Source organism: Protopterus annectens, chromosome 7.part0 (genome assembly GCF_019279795.1).
Source record: "Protopterus annectens isolate FY-2018-M chromosome 7.part0, PAN1.0, whole genome shotgun sequence".
NCBI classification, from domain to species: domain Eukaryota; kingdom Metazoa; phylum Chordata; order Ceratodontiformes; family Protopteridae; genus Protopterus; species Protopterus annectens.
In genome coordinates this window covers 1278696061-1278720052 of record NC_056739.1, presented here as the reverse complement: position 1 = coordinate 1278720052, position 23992 = coordinate 1278696061, and the positions used below count along the sequence as shown (strand labels likewise).

At 44.2% G+C, this 23992-nt stretch overlaps 1 protein-coding gene across 1 annotated transcript in view; it reads left to right on the top strand.

Annotated features, from left to right (window-relative positions):
• The first annotated feature begins 1042 nt into the window (after positions 1-1042).
• IL16 (interleukin 16) overlaps positions 1043-23992 on the top strand; it is a 769621-nt gene continuing 746671 nt past the window's right edge. Inside the window, exons 1-2 of the mRNA XM_044077894.1 lie at positions 1043-1146; positions 1338-1461. The gene's annotated coding sequence lies outside the window, so the exon portion shown is untranslated. The remainder of the gene's footprint in view (positions 1147-1337; positions 1462-23992) is intronic.

The following is a 23992-nucleotide window of genomic DNA, read 5'->3' as shown; positions in this document are numbered from 1 at the left end:
TCTAGTACGTATATTATTATTATGTATTGACAACTATTCCATGTGGAGAATGTGGTGAAGGTATTTTTGAAAAATGGTTTACTGTGTTTTATCATCAATGGTTATTTTCAACATATTTGACTTTATGTTTTGAATCTTAGTTCAGTCTTGGAATTTCAAAATACTGAATCTAAGATCAGAGTTTTCAAACTGCATCAAAAACAACATTTTGACAGCTTGTCCAGAGAAAATTTACTCAAAATTTCCCATGCAGAAGGCTTGACCCACTTTATACTGTTTGCATGCCTACCTGGCAGAAGATACCACAGCGTATGCTGTAAAACAACCAAGTTCAAAAACAGTTTTTTTTCCCTTAAGCGATTAGACTCTTGAAGTCTGGTATTAATTAATCTCAGGGATGCGAGATGCTGACAAATCTTGTGATAATTAAACAATAGTGCAATAACAAGAGGACATCACAACCAACTTATCAGTTTATAAGAAAATTATGTGCAATACAAACTGCTAAATATTCTCATAATACAGAGAACATGATTATTACACTGTGTAATAAGTATAGGTGCACTAAGGAACCGATCAGCTGCTATAGCAGTGTATAGAATAATTGTAGTAATAAGTAATAATATAACTGTCTATATAACCAAGAGAAAGGTAAATGTTGGGTTTGATACATGTGCAATTGTGTGTATATGTCTCTCTTTTAAGCATGTGTAATTTTATGTACTGTATGTATTTGTCTTCTCAACTCGAGAATGATGCACATAATTTCACTTGGACTTCACTTGTGGTGTCTAAATGACAATAACGTTTACTTTGACTTGAGTAAAGAATTAGTACTTCATACCTTTGAAACTTTTGTCTAGGACTTTTTACTTTTAGAATTCAGAGATTTGAAAAAAACTGTTATTTCCTTTTAACATTGTAAAATAAGAATTATCCATAACAAGGTTTGTCTTTTTTATTAAACTATACTAGATGTGAGTAAATCTAGGATATTAACATATCTACATTGTGCCAGGACGTTTCTAAAGCTCCTCATGATCTAATGCTTCATTCTTTGATACAGATGCATTGCTTCAATGGCTTTCACTGGCTTGGTCAGTTGGATTCACTAATGTTTGTTGAAGAGGCATTGCTTTTACTAAGGTAAATAACACCCATTTTGAATTATTGCTTGCATTTCTATGTGTTCTGCAGAGATATATTTTAGGTACTTGTCTGTTTTTGCTGATTATGATTGGACATCCGCTTGCCTGCATTTGTAATAAAATAACCTTATTTGGAAATGATGCTGTGCAGTTGAATATTATTAATCAACTTTCCCCTGCTTATTACAGGTTACAAGAAGTCTTTAAAGTGTGTAGAATTGGATGAAGGAGGGCAGTTTGGTGCTGAAATGTGCAAAACACAAAGTAATGAACTATGGAGAATTCAGTTTTCCAGAAATCATATACAGCACAGGTAGTATTGTGAAATATGTGATAACATTTAATTATGTTGATGTTACTATATATGGATGTTAACCATCCATGTTAAATAAGCACTTTGTAAAAAACATTTCTTTGGCTTTACTCTATGAAGTTATATGACATTTTGCAGTTAGCACAGAAGATTAAGGCTATAAGTTGTTAACAAGCATCTAGAATTTGATCCCCTCAGTTTCTATTTGCCTTTTGTATGACTGAGCAAGTCACCTGTAACCTGACAGTGCTCTTGGGCAACTGAGAAATTGGGCTAAGCTCCCCAGTAGTCTACTGGACCCCATATCTAGTAACTAGCCATGAACCTCTATCCTGCTGCTGCTGTTCATAAAACACCAGAATTCAGAAACTTTGTGTCTTAGCCTTATCAGTTCCTATTAATCAATTCTACTTGCATGGAAAATTATTTGAAATATTCAACATTGGTTTACCATGACATATTTCAACAACAAGTTTTATTGCTCTCAGACACACAAATGGTGTTATTGATAAACATTGTTGTGATGACCCACCACTGGACTAGTAATAAATGAGCCTCAATCCTCAACACTGGCACCACTAGGGAATGTACACCAGGAGGATGGCAAGTACACACACACACAGTATTTCCAGATGCAGCTCTCTGCATCAAGTGCAATTTCCTATAAGAGCATACAGAGACCACAGTCAGTCTAGGGCTAGTTTCTCTCGCTCTCTCCAGATCCCCAGTAAGACAACACACTGGCACAGCTATAGAGTTGAGATCTCAGCTGACTGACCAAGCCAAGTCCTCCAGCATCCTCTCTGTCCAACCATTGCTTTGTGTCCCTGCCCAAGTAGTTGACACACACACTGTTTGAGGTTTGATTTACATACACACACACACACACATATACACACACATACACACACACACACACACACACACACACACACACACACACACACACACACACCTGGGAAAGGCTGGCACAGGTTTACTAGCTATGCCCCCTTCTGCCCAGACTGTAAGGTAGTTTCTACTGCCACCAGACACTCCTTATCACCTACTTTAAGGGTCTTAAGGGGTGTCCAATCTCATGGTCTAATGTTAATACTAATACAAGTGGTAGTTTGACCAAGAGTAAGGCTATTAGGAGTGGCCCACACAATGTCACCAAATAAGTATGCACTCTTCAAGAAAAATCTTGATGAGTGGATGGGAAATAGGAAATACACCCCGGGAATCACTTCTTTGTCTCTGCTCGACAGTGGCCCAGGAAAATAACTTTCTTGGCATAAGCCAGGGAACCTTGTTGGCTAGGCTTACGTAGGCCCTTGGGCCGATAGCCTAGTACCTACCTATGAACCTATGAACCTATTCTTAAAACTTAAATATCTCTACACAGATCAGCCACAATGAAAGGTTTATATACATTTAATAATAAATAATAATAGAACAAGACAATACTAATTATATATTCACAGCGACATCAGAGTTCAAAATCACAGGAAATATTTAAAAAAACATTACAGGACAGTCTCAAATAAGTAAAGAAAAAAATATCTAAACTAAGCTTCACTATATTTCTGACTATATATAAGATAATTACTATACCCTAGAAATTTACTTCATTAGAGCAAGACAGATGTGGTGACTGGATCTTCTAGCTGTTGTCAGGTCCAAGACAGAATATAGAATGCTCTGTCTCACTAAGATACTTCTAAAATTAATATCCCAAATATTACTGCTAGGACAGCTTGCAGAATGATATCACTTCTTTTCATCTGACTCTAGTCTCCAGGCAAAACCCCCACTCCTAGAACCTGGCAGTATTTAGCATCTACCTTTGAAAATACACATACTTTAGATCTTTGCCAGATGCTGGAAGTCATAAAACAATTGCATTCCTTCATGTGTTCAAGACTAGTAATTAATTCACCCTAAAGACAATACAGAAAGCGTCTTAGCACAAACTGTGTCTCTAGCTGCACTGGAAACTGAATATATATCATATTTTATTGTGTAGCCTCTAAAGTATTTTAATTTCAGCTATTTTCCTAAGATTTGCTGGACTGAAGTTAACCTCCTGTATTCCAGTCTCCACTGTTAAAATATATTCATTTAGACAGTTACAATAGTGCATGTACATTTCCATTTTCTTCGAGCAGGGCACACTGTGGATCCATTTTAAACACAAGCATTTTGCAAATATTATTTTCATCACACACATCTGTACAAGCAATTTGATATACACATGACATACAGTTCTAATACATTTTAACACAAGCATCTTACACAAATCAAATGACATATAATTATTTACAAAATTCTAGCTAGCTGGGCTGGCAGTATCTGCTTTTGTCACACTTGTGTATAAAAGGGTAGGGCTTGTATGCCACAGAATGGTGTACAAAAGCCCTTTGCAATTCATAAATGTTCTAACACAGTGGCGTAAGACATTGCATGCAGTCTTACCCACTGTGTGAGCCCAGTATGCAAAAGACAAATACAAATGACCGAATGACTCCCGAACTGCAACATAATACACAGTTCACAAAGTCCACCCCAGCTGTATATGGCAAGATTTGAACCACACATGTGTTGTTGGGTAGGGATTGTTATTGCATTGATCCCTACTCTCTGATGATTTTTCTACTCTGACATTAGAAATGTGCAATGCGTCAACAATGCATTAACAAAATAAAGGAAGAAAGAAATAAAAAATAAAGAAATCCTTTACACAGTAGAATAAATACCATCAGTGGAGTCTGCTGTGATACAGACAAACCTGCTGCCACAACCATGCACAGTCTCTTCTCCCACTAATGATGCAACACCACTCCACTCAATGGGAGAATTCACTGCACAGGTTGTCTACATCAGCATATAATGCTAATAAACCCTGGTCTATAGAATGGAGAACTAAACCTTTATAAATCACTCCTTGCCATGTCTCCAGCCAGGGATCATACAGAATACTGCTGATTCTTTTGAGCATTGTGCACTGCCTCTTAAAGGAACTATGCATAATGCTCCTTATTCACACCCCTCGCAACAGTGTCAGTTTTATGAAGCATGAAACTTTTAGATCCACGTGAGAAACTTTGCTCAGAAGGACTATAAGTGATATTTATGAACTGCAGGATGACTTAAAAACAGAACGCATATATATATATATATATATATATATATATATATATATATATATATATATATATATATATATATATATATATATATATATAGAGAGAGAGAGAGAGAGAGACATACATATATGGGATCCGTACAGATGCTCGACTGCATCTTTCACCAAATCACAATTTGGTGAGCATACTTGCGCGAAAGTGCTTTTCACCGAAGCAGCATTTTCCAATAAGTATGCTTGTTGTTCTGGTCTTACTATGGTGCGGTAAGGGAAAATTCCCTTTTCCCTCACTGTAGTGCAACCTTGGTGTAAGAATATTAAAGTGGGGGTGGGGGGAGCAGCCCCCCCACATCGGGGGTGCAGGGGGGGCTTGTCCCTCTGCATTCAAGTAGATTTCGTGTTTTTTTTTTAACATACTTTAACGAAAGCGCTTTTTCAATGAAAGAGCTTTCATTAAAGTGTGTTCGGTGGTAATGGATTCGGGCTTTTGATCTTTCAATCAAAAGTCCTAGATCCCTAGATCTATATATATATATATATATATATATATATATATATATATATATATATTTATAAAGCACACATTAATATCTGTTTAACATATTCACAAACACAGAATTTTAAGTTCTGTAAGTCACTCTTTTTCCAGTGGTAGAATACTGTTCTCAGGGCAGCTCGTTCACACATTCCTTTTCAAATATTCCTGATGATCTTCAATCTTTTCCATGATTTATAAATGCCTCTGACTTCCATACTCCATTTTAGAAAAAGCAAAAGCTAGATAACTGCAGATTTACATTTAATCAAGAAACAACACATTCATAAATCATTGCACTATACTGAGTGTTCAACATAAAATATTTAAATCCTATGTAGAAATGTTCATTATTTTATCATTACATCCTTAAGTTATCTTTGTCATACTCATCGAATACAAAAGTACTTGTCATTTCAATCCCTTATCATCCATATCATTTCAAACCTCCTATCCAAAATACCCGAATGAGTTAACAGTTAAGTTTTTAGCCATAATAATGCCCCTGTGCAATACAGACTAAAACCCATATTCTCCCTCTTCCCACAAATTCGCTTTCCCTTTTTATAATTCCTGTACTCAGTATCATTCTCTGGTCTACCTGCTATTAATCTATTTATTCATCCAATGCTTTAATAGAGTGTTCAGTGCCACAGTATTTGTCATTAGCACTATGTTACTGTCAAACCTTGTTAGTAATGGATGATCTTATGTGATATAAACTTAATTTTCTAGGATGCGTTGTGGCTCATGTTTCCAGTGTTCAGCTACCTCAATATTACATTTGCACAATCTCCAATGCAACAATCTTGACACATTATTATGCCTTTCAGTATACAGTCCTCCTGCCAATAGTATAGCACAACCAGCCAAAAGATGTGCGACTGTTTCCAATTCAGTTTTACAAAACCTACATTTGTCTATTTCTTCCATATGTTCAATGGACTTTGTAACCCAATGTGTATGTAGTCCACTATGTTGGGCCACCAATATTAACCTTTCATCTTTTGGTTTAAATTCATCTCTCCTTAACCATTCCTGCATTCAGTCTTGATCAACATGAGGTTGTTCCAAGAGTTTTCTATACTTGCAACTATATTTTTGCATTTTCCACATTTCTTGCCTTCTCATCTGATCATTTACTTTATATTCGTTCTTTTGTTTTCTGGCACATTCAGTTGCTGGTGATTTTTATCTGCTTCTGGTTTGATTTCCATTCCCGCTTGACACCTATATGCTTCCGCTAAACTAAGCAGGAAAGTCATCTTAGACTTACTCTCCTCATGTTTCAAAAAGTTCACTACATTTGGGTCTTATGAAGTCAGCAGATATGTATGCAGCCCCATGAATGCAGATCTATACATGTAATCAGTTTCAAGGAGGCACAGATTTCCTTCAGAATGGGAATACATAATCCTGATATGCACTGATTTTTCTAAATCATTTGATGAGAATGAAGCCTCCTTCTTGTTTTCATGTCTAACCTATCCAACACCTTTTGGAGCCAGCCAGTCACTCCAAAACTGCAAGTTAGGACAGGAAGAGTAAATTAGTTTATAGCCTGGACTTTGTTCCTAGAAGTCAATGCTGTTTTCAGTATTACTTTAAGTCTTCTAAAAATATTCCTTACTAGGTTTTATTGACATTTGTTCATGTTGTATTGTTGATCCTTCATTACTTATCAAATATTTATACACTCCTTCTTCCTCAAGTTCTTTTATATCACATTCCTGTCCCAAACTGTTTTCTTGGTGCTGCAGCTTTCCTACTTTAAAGGTTGTTTTTGCACATTTATCAAGACGAAATGACATTCTTATATCCTCTGAAAAAGTTTTGACCACATGCAGTTGTGCTTTCCGTTCCTCATCTGATGAAGTACACAGTTTTAAATCATCTATAAAAAGAAGATGATAAGTCTTTACACTTTGTTGTTTTCTGGGAGCTAAATTGTAGCCATAGCCTAATCTGTTACATAAACAACTTAATGGGTTAAGGGCAAGATAAAAGAGCAGTGGTGACAAAAGAGTCACCCTGGAATATCCTACTTTGAATTTTTATCCCTGGAATAATAATTTGTCCTTTATCATGGCTTAAATGCAAAGTGGTTTGCCTCTGTTTCATGGTCACTCTAAAGTAACTGATCAGTGCAGGGAGTATCTTGTACATTTTAAGCAGTCTTTTATCCATGTATATGGGATACTGTCAAATGCTTTTGAAGTCTTTTCATGCCATACTTAGATGCTTCCCCTTTTTACAGTTCTCCATTATGACTACTTAACAATCTGGGCCTTTCCCCCTCGGGCCTCAGTGGAAAATTGGCTTTGTTCCAAGTCAGACTTTCCCGGTTAATAAATGTTAAATAAAACTAAATAAATAAAAGTACACAACAAATGATCCTTTGTTCCATATGACTTTCTTTTATTACCCTTTTGTTCTAGTGCCATGATTGAGTTTTCTTCTAAATGACTATAAACTATGGGCAGGATTCATGATGGCTTGCACGGAGTCTAAGAGCCGTGTAAGACTCCATGCAGCCATCGCGATCCAGGAACAGCCCGAAATCCCATGTAAGAGAAAGCTAAAATGACTCTTACATGGGCAGGGCGTGGATATGCTAATCACCCCACTTGCAGCCGAAAGGCATGCAAATGAGGTAGATTAGCGATCCACGAAGCTGAAACCAGCCCGTGTAAGAGTCGTGTTAGTTGCAGAAATGTACTCAGTTGACAACTGAGTACGTTACTGCAAATAACACAATGAGCCATGACAGCTCCAAATAAACTGTGCAAATGTTACAGACAGCATGCCAATGGCCAAATATGTGGCCATTGGCATGGTAAACCGATGCAAACATGAAAAAAAAGATTTTTTTTTCGGAGATCGGCGATGTTTAAATGCAGCGCAGCCCTGCGCAAACGGGCTGCGCTATATAAAACTGAAAAATGAAGGTTAGAAACCCACAAATGTGGGTTTTATGTAATGCATGGATTTGCAATGCAGGGACTAGCAGACCAAAAACAACATGGCCACCGTCTAGTGGTTGCTAAGGGGGGAAGCTGAGTGTAAGACATGTAACTAAGCATTAGTAGGCAATCCTATGTAAATGAATGGTAGGATAGTGAATCACACTGTCACATAGCAAATGAGCACAGTCCGTGTAGTGTAAGAGTTAGATAAGGGGAAGTAACAGAGTAGGAGATAGGTGACATCACAGGGGGGAATGTCAGGAAGAAAGCAAGCTCATTGGAGCAAAGTGGTATGTGAAACATATCAATCACACAGCAGAAAAAGAGGAGTGTCAACAGATAAGCATGGGAAAGTCAAGAAATGGAAGGTGTACACTGTGGCCAACACCAAAGTTTCTTGCTGTACATGCATGCGCGCGTGTGCGAGCTGGGAGGCGCGAGTAAGACAGAGTGCGCACGTGTAAGGCAGAGTAAGCATGTAGGAGCCTGTTTAAAGATCTGTAAACCTGTTTGCGCTGGTGTGCACGCGTTTTAACCCGAATAAGCAGATTCTAGTCCGTGTAAGCATGTGTGCGCACGTGGTAGCCACTGTGAGAGTGTTTTCGCTGGTATGCGCGCTGCTCCCCCCTGAGGAAACAGAGAGGAAAAGGAAGCAGAAGAAATAGTAGGAAACTAGCAGGGAATACCTGTAGAGGTAGCAGGTGAAAACAATTAGAAGCAGGCAATTACACAGGCAGAATACAAGCCCAGCCCAGCACTTAAAACACTGCAAACAGCATTGCAGTATGTTTCTCTCAAGAGATACTGCAAGACAGGAGTAAGCTAGTAGAAGTGAAAACTGAAAAAGCTGCACTCAGACCAAACATGCTAGGGGCTGCCATAGCTGTCATAAGGAGACATAGGAGACTTGCTGAGGGTGGTGACAATGGAAATGCTGCCAGACAACCCACAGTGAGGAGACGGAGAAGAGTGTACAGGCCCAGGGTCACCTACCAGGGGTTACATGAGCTGGAGATAGTGGAGCGCTATAGAGTGGACAGAGACCTCCTGCAGCAAATTGTCGAGCTGTGCAGGCCACGCCTCACACACAGAACCAACAGAGGGGAACCCATCCCAGTGGAAACCAAGGTATGTGTTGGCCTAAGAATACTAGCAACAGGTACCTTCCAGAGACCAACTGGTGATATGATGGGGATATCACAGGCATCAGCCTCCAGGGTACTGCACCAGTTCCTGGATGCCATGTCAGCACATGTCGGTGATCATGTATATTTCCCCAATGCCCGTGAGGTATTGGCCAGCAATATTCGTCTCTTCCAGCAAATAGCGGAATACCCTGAGGTAGTGGGTGCAATAGACTGCACGCACATATGCATCAAAGCACCAGCCGGTGAGCAGGGTAGGGCCTACATTAACCGCAAGGGCTTCCCCTCCATCAACTGCCAGGTCGTGTGTGATGCCCAGGGCATAATAATGAATGTGTGTGCTGGCTGCCCTGGGAGCTACCATGATTCCCATATCTGGCATTTGACGCAGCTGTACCAGACATTTGCCAATGGGGACATCCCACATGGACACCTAGTGGGGGATGCAGGTTATGCACTGGAGCCGTGGCTGATGACACCCATCAGAAATGCACACACACCTGAACAGGAATGCCATAATGAGGCACACGCACAAACACGTAATGTAATAGAGCGTGTGTTTGGGCTGCTCAAGTCACGGTTCCGGTGTCTGGACACATCTGGTGGAGCCTTGCAGTACTCACCAACTACATGTACCCAAATTGTCATGGTATGTGCTATGCTACATAATATGATCCTGTGAAAACAGCTGCAGCAGGACCAGCATAGGGCCGGGCCAAACAGCCCCCCACCATTGCCAAGGCCATCACAGGCAGAGCGTGACTCGGAGGAGGAACAACCTGAGCCTGCCCCAGTAGGCAGAAGGAGGCATGCCCAGTATGCCCTGGCCTTGGCAAAGAGGCAACGCATAGCACATACACTGGCTCAGTAGGAACCCTGGGAATGATACCCCTCTCTGACTCACTCATATAGTAACAGGGATGCCTAACATGACATAACCTGCTCTCAAACATGTACAGGGAGTGTAGTATGTGCATCCGACAGAGGCAGCCCTGCAGCACCACCTGAGGCATGATTGCCATGTGTTAAGCAATGTAACACCATCTAGTATATGCAAACATGAAGACCCAACCTAACATCTCACCCTCACCAAGCATGATGCCACACTATGAAGACAACAAGATCAAGTACAATAATTGGCTGAGGTATTGCTGTTAGCAAGGGGAACACATGGCTGACAGCCTGGGCTGACATGCCGAGCAAGACATGATGCCCCACCTGCTAGGGATGGCACGCACCCAGCACACCTGGCTGTGTAGATACTGGCAAAGGCTGCTGTTACCCCAACTGTGCCTGGAATAGGTAAGTCTGGAAACACAAACCCACCAACATAGGTAGCACAAGGGATAATAACCTGGACGTAATGCTACCCAATGCCAGAAGTCTAACCTGCAAGGTGCATGCAGACCAAACCCACCACAGCATGGAGAATGGTAATATGTGTTCTGTAACAGAAACCTGGGCAAGGCCCAGAAGAGCACCCTAATACTACCAGGTTATGCCTCATACCATGCTCTACAGCTCCAAAACATGGAACACATGACAATAGGAGTGTGGCTACCAGTAATTATCAAGAATAACCACACCCCCAGGTTGGTACCACAGCAAGAAGCAGCATGGACTATCCACGGGTGAGTAACACTGTCTCAAACTGTGTACCTGTTTGAAGCCTGCTACAGACCCCACACACAAACCCAGGTACCCCAGCCAGCCTTCCTGAAGACACTTCAGAGTATGAATGTCCCAACAAATACCAAACAAGGCACACACAAAGTATGACATAGGTGGCAATCCATTATGTATGGAAGAAGTAGTCATGGACCTAGGGACACAAGTGGATGGTAACCTGTCATGTGACACACACATTGCCAAGGTGGCCAGGAAGACCTGCTATATTGCCAACCTTAATATGAAAGGATGCACATGTAGAGCTACAGAGGTCACTGTGCCCCATACCCTTCGCTTATCAGGCCCATACGTGACAACTATGCCCCAGTTCGGATGTACCTTACCTTACACATGCAGCAGTCAGAAAGACCCCAAATGTACCCCACCAACAGGATAAAGGGTCCAAACATTGGACATCTGCAGCCTGGCTGAAGAAACCACAGCCCAATTCAGAAGCATACTGCACAGTCAGAGGTGATGTATGCCTGATGTACAAGGCCATGCCCAATCCAGAATGAATGGACATGCTCCACTGCAGAAACCCCAAATCCAGCAGACACACCACAGTGAGATATCTGAACCTCTACACATAGATTAATAGGATGTGCTGGAGGGACAGATCCATAACCCAGAGGCTCAGGACACTCTGGAACAGAATCCCAGTCCATGATAGGCTGAGCTCCACACACAAACTCAACAAGAGAAATCCGTTGAAGTGCATGGGAGATAGCAGGTGTACACTGGGGGCCATCCCTGTGTCACATCTAGGAAAGTAAACCCTACGTGGGCATAATATGCACATTGCAAGGGGTGTTGAGACCCACACACAGTCTGTCCGTGCTCAAACAAGGCCAGGGCAGATAGCCTAGTATGAACCTATGAACCTATGATGATACAAATTGTGCAGGACACAAAGGATTATTACACAGCTGTCCTACCTGATGGTAGGAACCATGGTGATAATCCACAGATATGCTCTGCAGCACTCTAATATCACAAACAATACACCAAACCCACACACATTGCCAACATCCTACCTAACAGATTCTTTGCAAACTCCCCACCAGCACCTAACTGCCAAATATCTATCCCAGGAGAGTGCTGGCCCCGACATTGCAGATGCTGAGGTAACAGCCAGCATCCACAAAGCACAGCACACAGCATCAATGGTACCAGATGGTGTCCTGGGTTGTGTCCAACAAGTACTGTAAGAAGAATGGAACAGCAAATAGCATTACTGTGCACTATCAGTCCTACCACAGGATATGTACCCAAAGAGCAGTGTACAGCAACAGTGGTCCCACACCACAAAGGGGTGCCTGAATGGATACTGCAAACTATCACCCCTCAACCCCGAATATCTAGGTTGGCAAAGTAATGGAGAGGATGATCATGGATCCCATGAATAACGAGATTGGGTACCTACAGACATTGGACCCTACCCAGTGTGGCTGTCATAGGGCAGATCCTGACCTGTACACATGTCTGACTCATGTGAAACATGCACCAAGCCCAGTGATGTGGGGAATGTCGATCACACAGCCTATCTGGACCTTGCTAAACCCTTCCATACAATACCCTAGTTGGCGGTACAGATAAGCTCACCAGCCTAACTATAAACCCCTATGCAAGTAGATGGGTTGCAAACCAGCTCAAGGACAGAACTGACCTGGCAGACATGCTGTAGCCATGGCAGACTGCAAACCAGGTACAACTGGCATCCCACAAGGCATGGTCCTGGGATCCCTCTTGTATGCTATATATGTCACATAGGTACAGGCCAACATGGAAGGACTCTGTCTGAACAGGTTTGCAGAGGACGACAAACTGGCCACCATATCGGACCCTCCAGCTGACACAAGCAACCTACAAAAGGCACACATAGAAACACACAAGTGGTGCCACAGCCATGTCAACAAGCTAAATGCAGAATAGGGTATAGTCAACCCCTGTGGAAACACAGTACATGGCCAGAAATTACCACATAGGTGTTAACCCAGTAAGTACATCAGGAGCAATAAGAGACCTGGGGACACAAGGTGATAGATATCCTGCATGTGACAACCATGTGTCTGTAGTGGTTACAGAAACATACCATATACCCACCTAATCATGAAGGTAAGCACAGCTTGGTTAGGGTAGGTCAATGTGCCTCTCCAGTCATCCATCAGCAGCCTCACAATTGTGTACAATGGCCCTTCAGGGATGTACCGTAGCAGACACCTGCAGCAACTGGAATGACCACACAAATACCCCACCAGGAGGATTGCAGAGCTGTAACAGATGCCATGTGTCGCCTGAGTAAAGTAACTGCAGCTCCACACAGTGCCATACTGCCTGGCTGGAGGTGAACTGTGCCTGATGTATAGAGCCATGACCAACCTGGTATCAATGGACATTTGGCACCATGTAAACACTGAATGCTGGTGACCTATGCAGCTGACAGGCCTGAACCCCAGCACAGACATAAACAGGACATGCTGTACTGATTGGTCCACAACCCAGAAGCTCACTCCACTCATGACTAAACTCCCACTACAGGATATCCAGGGAGTCCCTCAGTGACTGTCATCCAGAGGAATCATGATGACTGGATGGGAGATGGCAGGTGTACCCTGGATATCACCTGTATGTCATGGGTAGACAGAGGCACAGCACACTAACCATGACATATGTCATGGCAAACACCAGTAAATGTGTGTTGAAGGACAAACACTCTCTGACTAGCATTACAAATGGACTAGGGCACATGGCCATTGTTTGTCACTGTCCACACAAGTTGTGGAATACATTAACAATGTCGGACAATCATGTACTAAGCTGTCCATATCTGAACAAAATGCAACATGGTCATATCTGCACAACTGGCCCTCAACCAGTCTGGTGTGCTCACTATAAACATTACAAGCAGTGATAGGACTGAAACCGATTATACTGTCCACCACAGTGAAAGTTTTGCACCAGTACACTATACAACAATACAACTGTTTGGTCAGCAGGAAAGGATGATGACAACTGTATGCAAACTATCCCATGGCAACCCTGCAGGCACAGCATAATGCCTGTTAGGTTCAGACACACAGCAGTTGGGCAGTAAGAACACAACCTGATGTCCAACACTCAACTGTACATGTGATATATAGATGGCGTCCACACACAAACAGAAATGTGGTGGTCCACAGATCCAAACATAAGGAAAGGTCACACTGGGCATGCTCGCACACTTAGATAAATGAGATGTGGCAGTCAAGAAGCCATACAAACTGTGAACTGGGCATGCTCACACACTTAGGCCATGTCACAGTTCAGCAGTTGCACACACATATCTGGCATTTCTATGTGTTAACACAGGAACCTCCCACAATACAGACATCTGCCCAGTGCACACAGTGAAGTTACAACAGAGACATAAGTAAAGTACTGGATCCCACTCATATGCAAACATCTCCCACAGTACACACGTTGTTTATAGAGATAGGGAAGGCTATGGCAATAAAGACCCACAAACAGTATATGAGCAACAGATATGTGCATCTGACAGGTAAACATATGGCCGTAGAGTGCAATACCTGACTGTTGTCCCTAGGGAATACAGAAGGCTATCCACAGTGTATTTGGCATCTGCCTCCACAGTACAGTAGGCCACTGTGCCTGTGCAAAGTTAATGCATAGATATGCTCTCCCCCTTACTGATGGATAGTAACAGATGTACATACCTCTTCATCCATAATGATGTCAGCACACTATACATATGTCAGGAGCAGAAATTATACCCAGTAATGTGAATAGCGCGCTCTGCTACTGCGTCTCTAACAAGTGTCATAACATAGTTAGGTAGGGGTTTGAATCCTGCAAGTGCCCAGTGTGTGTGTGACTGTGTATGGGGAGTAGTGTGTGCAATTCCATGTGTATGAGAAATGTCCCTTTTGGCAACTATTACTACACAAAACATGCTGCATATTCCACTGTCTAAACACTGATGATGTCAGCACCCTATAAGTACAGCAGGAGAAAGCAATCCCCCCAGTAATGCAAATAGCGTGCTCTGCTAATGCGTCTCTCACTAGTGTCATAACATAGTTAGGTAGGGGTTTGAATCCTGCAAGTGCCCAGTGTGTGTGTGACTGTGTATGGGGGAGTAGTGTGTGCAATTCCATGTGTATGAGAAATGTCCCTTTTGGCAACTATTACTACACAAAACATGCTGCATATTCCACTGTCTAAACACTGATGATGTCAGCACCCTATAAGTACAGCAGGAGAAAGCAATCCCCCCAGTAATGCAAATAGCGTGCTCTGCTAATGCAACTCTCACAAGTGATCTAACATAGTTAGGTAGGGGTTTGTATCCTACAAATGCCATGTGTAATTTTGTCACACAGTTTGTCCATGTGTGTGGGGTGTTGTTCCCAATATTGCACGACATACATTATATCAGTAATGTCAATGCACACATGATGTATGTGTGTGCCACCTACACATATGTACCTGTGAACTGCAAGAGTTCCCATGTCCAAGCCTGCCTCATGTGAATACATGGAATATGCATCAGACAACTGTATGACTGGGGTGTTCTGTGCAGGGGCTGCATGTGGTATGTGACTATACAGTGTGGGTTGTAGATGGTGTCATCCCACCAGCGAGGGATACATGATTGGTCTGGAGCATATAGTCCACATGTTGGTGATGAACAGGTGCAGCATGTTGTCACCACTTGTGGGAGTGGTAACAAGTTGTTCCATAGCAATGCAGGGAATGAATGATAAGACACCTTCAGATAGGGTCTTGCAGCTAGAATAATGCTCACACTGTATGTTTGGGTAGTTGCAGTACAACCATATAATGGTGTGTGTAGAGACCGTCATATTCCCAGTGTTGTCAGGAAGGCCAAGTGGGTTTCCTGGGTATGGGAGTGTGGTGTGTGCCAGGCTATGAACCTGAAGGCAGTCTAACCCACTGTGTGTTGCACATGGAGAGGCTCTGATGCTTTGTGCAGTGCCACCAACCTGGGGGGTGTGTATCTGAGGTGCCTTTGGATACATCCCCCCTGTTCTGTTTTGGTGCATGTGTAGGGGATGACAAGCATGGTATCAGGAATGACCTGGCACTGATGGTGTGCACCTGGGAGCCTTGTACCAGGAGTCTGTTACTGCACGGATATTGCTGTACCCCATGCTAAGGACAGTTTCCACTGCATGCATCTTGAGGTTTACACTGCTGCTGTTGAGTAGCATTGCTATTAGTGTCCCATCCCGTGTGATACCTGTGTAGGTGGCTATGTAATGTCAGCCTTGCATACAAAGGCAGTATGTGTGTAGCAACAGCCTCTGCCAATATACAACAGCCCATGGGTGACAGGTGCAAGCTGTCCCAAGCAAAGCAATGTGGCATGTCCAGCATGTAATCCCACACTGACAGGCATTGGATCCCCTTTGGATGTCACTGAAAGATACGTTAAGTGCAGAAACCGATGATCCTGTCTACATATTGTGGCAGCATTCATGGTGAGGGTGAGATGCTACCCAAAGCCAGGGTCATACCAGCCTGTGCCACAACCTCAGAGAGCCCCTCCATGTCCCCTAACATGTAGTCCAGGGAGGTGCGTCAGAGGTCATACACACTGGCACAGACAATGACTGAGTCATACTGCTACATGCCTTGGAGTGACTGCTTTGCTTGTGTTATGTGGTGGATCATAGTGCCCGACGGGCAGCTCAGCGTGACCGTCACCTTGTTCAGCCTGGGAGCAGGACCACCGTGTACGTGTCAATAGAGGTACCTCATACAACCGTAGCAGGTGTGTTGTCTAGCCGTATGGCCTGACACTGTTTGGCACACAGGCTTTGTGAGCTATGTGTTGCATGTGCTCTGCTCTGGCGTAATGTTTGCTTGTGTGTCTGCTTTGCAGGTGTCAGCTGCTCAGGCAGGATGCTATTCTGAGAGCCCAATAATGTACCTGTGTGTGTCTGTGTTTGGATTGTGGTCGTGGCAGGTCTATGGGAGACTGGTACTGTATTCACTGTAGTATCCCACTCCACCTGACAGGGAATGCCAGTGCTGTGTAAACAGAGCTTAGCCCCCAGTTTGGCTATGTGGTTGCATCTCTCACATGTGTTGTACATGTATGGGAAGGGAAGAGGGTTGTCTGTGTACATGAGGCAGCTGTAACATTGCCACATGACTCACAGATTCACCAACTGGACCTGAGAGTAGATCGACAGGTGACCTTTGCACATGCTACCATAGCATTGTGACTCCCATACTAAGTAACGACACATAGGGCCAATGGGGAACAAGGTACTCAAGGTGACTATGTGAGGGTGTAGTGCTCCTGAATTGTTAGTGCTGGCATATATGAATGCTGTCTTGAGCAAATGTGAGGTAAGTCATATGCAATGTGTTACAGGCAAGCTACATGCAAACAGGACAAACAGTGACGTTCTGTCAAGTGACACATGGACATCAGTACAGTAAGCAACACAGATGTCACTAGGGATCCACAGAGGCACTGTATATCTGCACTGCAGGTGGAATCAGTGTTTCAGGAACATAACAGGCAAACATGCATACAAACAAAGCTACAGTCAGCAGGCCTGTATGTAGACTATGCTACAACAAACAAGGTGTACGACTTCCAGTATGTAACAGTGCATATATGCAGGCACTCTAAGCCAGTACCCAGACATTCCCAGGTCAGACGGGCTGGGTCCAGCCACAACCCCAAGTGTATAGACCACGTACCTTCGTAATGTTGAATAACTGGCCTGATACCCAAGTGCTCATACCTGTAATAATACACATGTCAAATAACAGACACTGAGCCCTCACTCAGCAGTTCCAGATGTAGTATGATGTATGCTACCTGTCCTGGCACCACAGTATCCTTGACATGTATGGACACTCTCCCTCCTGTCATAGTTAGTTCTGTGTTTTGGTGCTGTTATGCATGGTATGAGGTGTGACCTTGTAGTGCTAGTGTGCTCTTGTGAGCCCTGAACCTGTTGTGTAGTACTGCACAGATATCAACATCCTGAAACATCTGCATTGCAGAGTCGTGTGTGGACAGCATGCAACTCGCAGTTGACATGGCCATCATTGAGTATCAATATGTACATTGTTGTATCCCCTGTGCTACCTATGTAGGTGGCCATCCCTTCACAGCCTCACCACCAGTATGCAAAGATGTGCAGACAGAACACTGTGGTAATTAGTATGGGTGTACAAAACAATACAATGACATTCATACTGTAACTGCATCAGGCATGCTGGTATATACCCACAATGCTATAATTACACTGTACTGTTGTCAACATCATACTATTACAATATGTCTATGTAGTCACCCTGTGCATCAGCACCATGTTAACCTGTTCCTGCACCGATGTTACAGATTGCAGGAGGTGGCACAGTTTCATCATATGCACAGGGTGTGTACCTGGTATGCCTGAGTCTGCCACTGATACAACCAATTGACATGTCTGTGTGTGTGTGTTGGTGAGGGACAGCAGTACAAGATGGGGCAATGTTGATGCAGTGTGTGTGTATGCGGTAGCCCTAGGTGTTATCACTTTGCATGTGTGTATGAATGCACACAGTCCCACCTCATGGCTGCCATATACAGGTGTTTGTGGACAGCCACAGACTGTACCTGCCAGGACATACAGATCACTGTCTGTGGCCACGGACATGGTACCTGTGCCTGGCAGGGGTGCTACGGACCGTATCAGGTACCAAGCCAGACTGGGTACTGTCATCAGAAGCAGGTGTTCATTGACTGGAGACAGGTCCCTGTTGGGACTGTCCAGCACCATGTGCACGTGGTCTCCTGGGGCGGTCCGATGACAGCACAGACCCAGCATTGCTGGGGCTGCTGCTGGCACTATGTGAGCGGCCCTGTTGTCATCCGCAACGGCTGCCAGCTGCTGCTGTTGCTGGCATACGGCCACGTCGACGCCTCAACCGTCCACCATTGCCCTGGCTCATGGACATATAGTTGTGGAACAGATCTAATGTGTCCCCCCAACGTCTGTCAATGACCTCGGTGAAGTTGCGGATGGCAGCCGCAACATCACGCATACTGTCACTCATGGCTGTGCGACATGCTCTCAGCTCCCTCAGACCCTGTCTGGTGTACCATTCCATACGTGACTGTGCCTGCATTACAGCCCGAAACATAGCTGGGGTTGAAAGACCTCTGTGGGCACGTCTGACAGGGGCGGTATGCCCACGGATGCTCCCACGAGAACCCATGGACGTCTGCCTGTGTGGTACCGTGTCAGGGCCCTGGCCATGGCTGCAGTGTGGGGATGCATGTGCCACTGGTACCACATTACCCTGGTCAATGCCCACTGTATCCTGTCCATCACCTAGGGACATTGGTGACAAAGGATGTATTGGCAGGATGACTGTGCACATTGATGGGGTCGACAGCTGTGTAGTGTCAATTGGCTGACCAATGACGGACCCTGGCACACCTACCTGTGCCATTACACAGGTATCATCATCACTATCCACAGCAGCTGATTCAGGTTCCCTGCTGCATGACACCAGAGCAGCACCAGAACCTGTGGGAGTAAGACAGGAAACACAGTTTACAATGTGTACACAATGCCACCACTGATGCACACATGCACACATGGGCACATGCACACATGCACACATGCACACATGGGCACATGCACACATGCACACATGCACACATGGGCACATGCACACATGCACACATGCACATGCACACATGCACACATGCACACATGGGCACATGCACACATGCACACATGCACACACCTCAGTATATGAGATATCAACCCACAGACACAAACACACCTGCAATCAAACACATAGCACTACTGCTTCAGCCTATTATTACTATTAGTATACAGAGTAGTGAAGGTAATGGTATTACACACTCACCAGCATGGATAGGCTGCCTTGCTGTTACACCAGAGGGACCTGCGGAAAAGAGACATTTATCGTCAGTGGGCACAACTGTGCCATTGATACTGTGGGCATGATACAGTTCAGTAGTGCAACAGTTAGCTTCCACAGGTGTACTGCAGATAATGAGGTTATCACTAATGCACAATAATTACCAAGATAACAGCTACAAATCGAGGACACACCCACACATGCATAACCTAACAGTGTACAGAATGGTCACTATACACATGGCATGTTACCTGCACGCTCTGTGTCCTGCTGCTGTGTGGCTCCAGCCTCCATCATTACACATGTATGCTGTTGTTGTTGCTGCTGTGCTGGAGCCACAACACTCAGGAGTAGTCCCTCCAGTCTGGTGAGGGGGATGTCTAGCCACCCCACCACCTGTGGCAAGCTGCTGCCTGTGGATATCCGACGCATGCTGATGGACATTTCTAATTAAATCACTGCAGTGATGGCGTACCTGCTCATATGTCCGGTTATGTGTGCCTATGTCATTTACCCGACGGACCAGGTCTTGCCACAGTGCAGCCCTCTCCTGCTGGTTCTGGCTGGTGCGGGAAAAGAGTACAGCGAAATCCAGCATCAGGCTCTGGTGTATCTCCTCCTCCTCTGCAGCGGAGTAGACTGGGTTCCCCTCATGAACCATGGCCCTGAAAAGGAGAAGGGAAATATGTCAGCAATATCTGTCAGCAGACTATAGCACACATAATACACATTATACTTGACTGCAGTGATATAACTTAGGCACCATATATAGAATCTGTCTGTCTATGGGGGATACACATGTACATGACCAGATATCAGTGCTCATCCGACAACTGTGCAACAGTACCTGGCACACTCCATACAACAGACTAGTATACTGCAGCAGTCAACGCACTGTTTCAGGTACAATACACAACCTCACACTGGGGGTTTGAATCAAGGTACTGTATGGGGAACATTATCAGCCCATGCACTGCACACAATGCATGTTACATATTTCACTGGTAATGCACACTACTCTTACTTGCCATAACCCTACCTACACCACAGTGACATACAGGGTAACACAGCACAACATATGGCAATGTAGTATGTGTTGATCGCAATACCCCACACACCTGTCTCTGGCCTCACACCAAGGACACACACTACCATGACAGACAGACAGTCATGGTGAGCAATCACACCAGTACACAACATGCACCCAGTCACTAGCACACTCATTCCACCTCACATATTCCATTTGCAATGTGTTAATGGGTGTGCATTGTGTCCTAGGTAGGTAGTGTGCTTTTGGCCCTGGGCCTACAGCAGCATACTGTTATGCTACCCTGCCCCTTGTGACACATGTGTTATGATCGTACCTGCTCCTTACAAACAGTTAAACAGGGTGACTCATATGGCATATTACCTATCAGCATAACATTCAGCAGGGGTATGTCTGACATCTACTCATGGGGAGCCTTGCTTCTTAATTCTGTGTGGTCTACTACAGGGTATGTCATATCTGTGGGTAGGGTCCCGTACCTCCACCATGTGCTCTATACTGCAGTGACAAGGATGACAGACATAGGTAATTTGTGTTGTGGATGTTGGAGGTGTTACCATGGTTGGGAGACAACTGTCATGGGTGTGACCGAACTATGTATATCCAGCAGTGGTAACCTCTATGTAGGTAGTCTGTGTGCACTCTGTGGTGTTTGAGTGCATTGACACAGTTACTTGCATATGTCTGTGTCCTTCACCATATCTGTAGCTGTCATGGGAGGTACATACCGTGTAGGACATTGTGGGGTGTGGAGGGGTACAGTGACCTACATGTCCATAGCTGACACACCATGTCCGCTGACACATTCCATGTACAGGTATTACAGGACTAGTGTGCCACTGTGTATATCGATGTGGAGCCTATTGTACACTTGTTGACCCTGTTCCCCCTGACACATGCAGTGGTGGGCAGGCATGTACATATGTGGTGGTTACTGGTGTCAGTGTTTTTGAATGGGGTATGGTACTCCAGTATCCACACTGGTGTTCACTCCATGCCTGTGACACCAGGCACCTGTAGCAAGACATCTGCACACATGTGCCTCACACAGTCTATATATGTATATATATATATATATATATATATATATTGATATATTTATATCTGTATATGGATATATATCTGTTTGTATATATGTATATATAATATGTATATATAGATGTAGATATATACATATAGATGTGGGGAGAGAGGGAGAGAGAGAGAGAGACACAGGGTGAGTGTGAGTGTGAGGGGGTGGGACAGAGAGTGAGAGATAGTCATATACAGACATATCTGTTGTCAGTCAGATCTATCTGTATATGTGTAAGTCTCTACAGATATCTATATATGTATGTGTGTATTACATATATCTGTACGTACATATTCTACCAATCTCGATGTCTGTGCAGTAAGTGAGAACCTGGTTCAAGGCTCCTGAGAGCACACCAGCGGTACCAGGCTATACCCCGTATCATGCATTTTGGCCCCAGGACTCGGGACAAAACAAAAAGGGAGGGGGTGTGTCCATATTCATGGAGGACACACACACCTCCAGGTTAGTGGCAACACATGAAGCATCACAGACCATCCAGGTGCAGATAACCATAGGCAAACCTGCTATACAACTGGTAGCATGTTACAGACCACCCTCCCAATCTCAGGGACCACAGTCGGCCTTCCTGTAGACATTGGAGGATATGAATGTCCCACCACACACCATCATATTGGGATAGTGCGACTACCCTAACATACACTGGGTGCATTATTCTACCCCAAACACCCTAGCCCAAAGGTTCCCGAATTCACTATGTCAAATGCAATGGAACAGCTAGTCACCTCTCCCACAACAGGAGATAATATACTAGACCTGATCATCACAAACATGGGGACAATGTGCTACACACTGGAAGTATACCCCTCACTAGTCACATCTGACCACAGACTAATCCCCTGGATATACATATCCCACCTCCCCCACAACACAACAGACTACAGTGGGAAACCTCTCACATGCCAACTTTACACGTCTTATAACTGAGTTGGTATCCTTAATGCCCACTGGGCCAGTGTAATCCACTTCCCACAATGCAGACACCCTCACATATGCTTCTACAGACATCTCCAAGAATGCATGGATCATGCAATCACAAATGGAACCATGACCCTCTCCACCAAGGGCAGGCGTCCTGTCTGGTGGACCCCAGCATTGAACAAATTGTATAACAACAGATGGTAGCTACTGCACGGCAGAGCATACTTCCATAGAGCTACGGCATCTCTCATCAGCAGTAGTAGAAAGATAAGTTTTGTCGTACAAACATGCAAGGCCAACAATGAGAGGGACATCGCTATGGTCACTACAGATAACCACAAGGCCTTCCTCTGCTATGTTACACACCTGGGTGGGAACCCTCAGTTGTGTTCACAGTTAGTTCACAGTGACATACGCTACACTGAACACACAGATAATGCCAACAGTCTGGCAGACAGGTTCAGTGCAGGTTTCTCCCCTCCCTCACCCACACATGTGGAATTACTTATCCCAGCTGACTGTAACCTCCCTGTCATCTCAGATGTCCAACTGGGAACCACCCTCATCAATGGGACCCAACGGTATTGCAGGTTGCATGCTACGTGAACTGCAAGAGGAGCTACACATGCACATTACATGCTATTCAGCCGTAGCCTTACTACAGCATATGTACCTGGACACTGGCATACAGCAACAGTAGTCCCACTCCACACAGGAGGCACCTCTACAGACCCTGGTAACTACCGCCCCATAAGCTTAACCAGCCTGGTCTGCAACACTATGGAAAGGATCATTATGGTACCCATACACAGAGACATTGGGGACTTAGACACTTGATCCCACCCGGTTTGGCTTTGTAGAGGGCAGATCCTGCCTTATGAACCTGGTTGACCTTTTCAAATCAGTCACTATAGCCATTGCTGAGGGCATAGCGGTCCATACAGCCTACCTGGACTTGCCTACAGCATTCGACACAATACCGCACTCTGCCATCATAGACATGATCAACAGCTGACATGTAAATCCATATGTCACATGATGGGTTGCAAACCAGCTAACGGATAGAAACCCTATAGTCAACCTCACTGGTGCCATGTCAG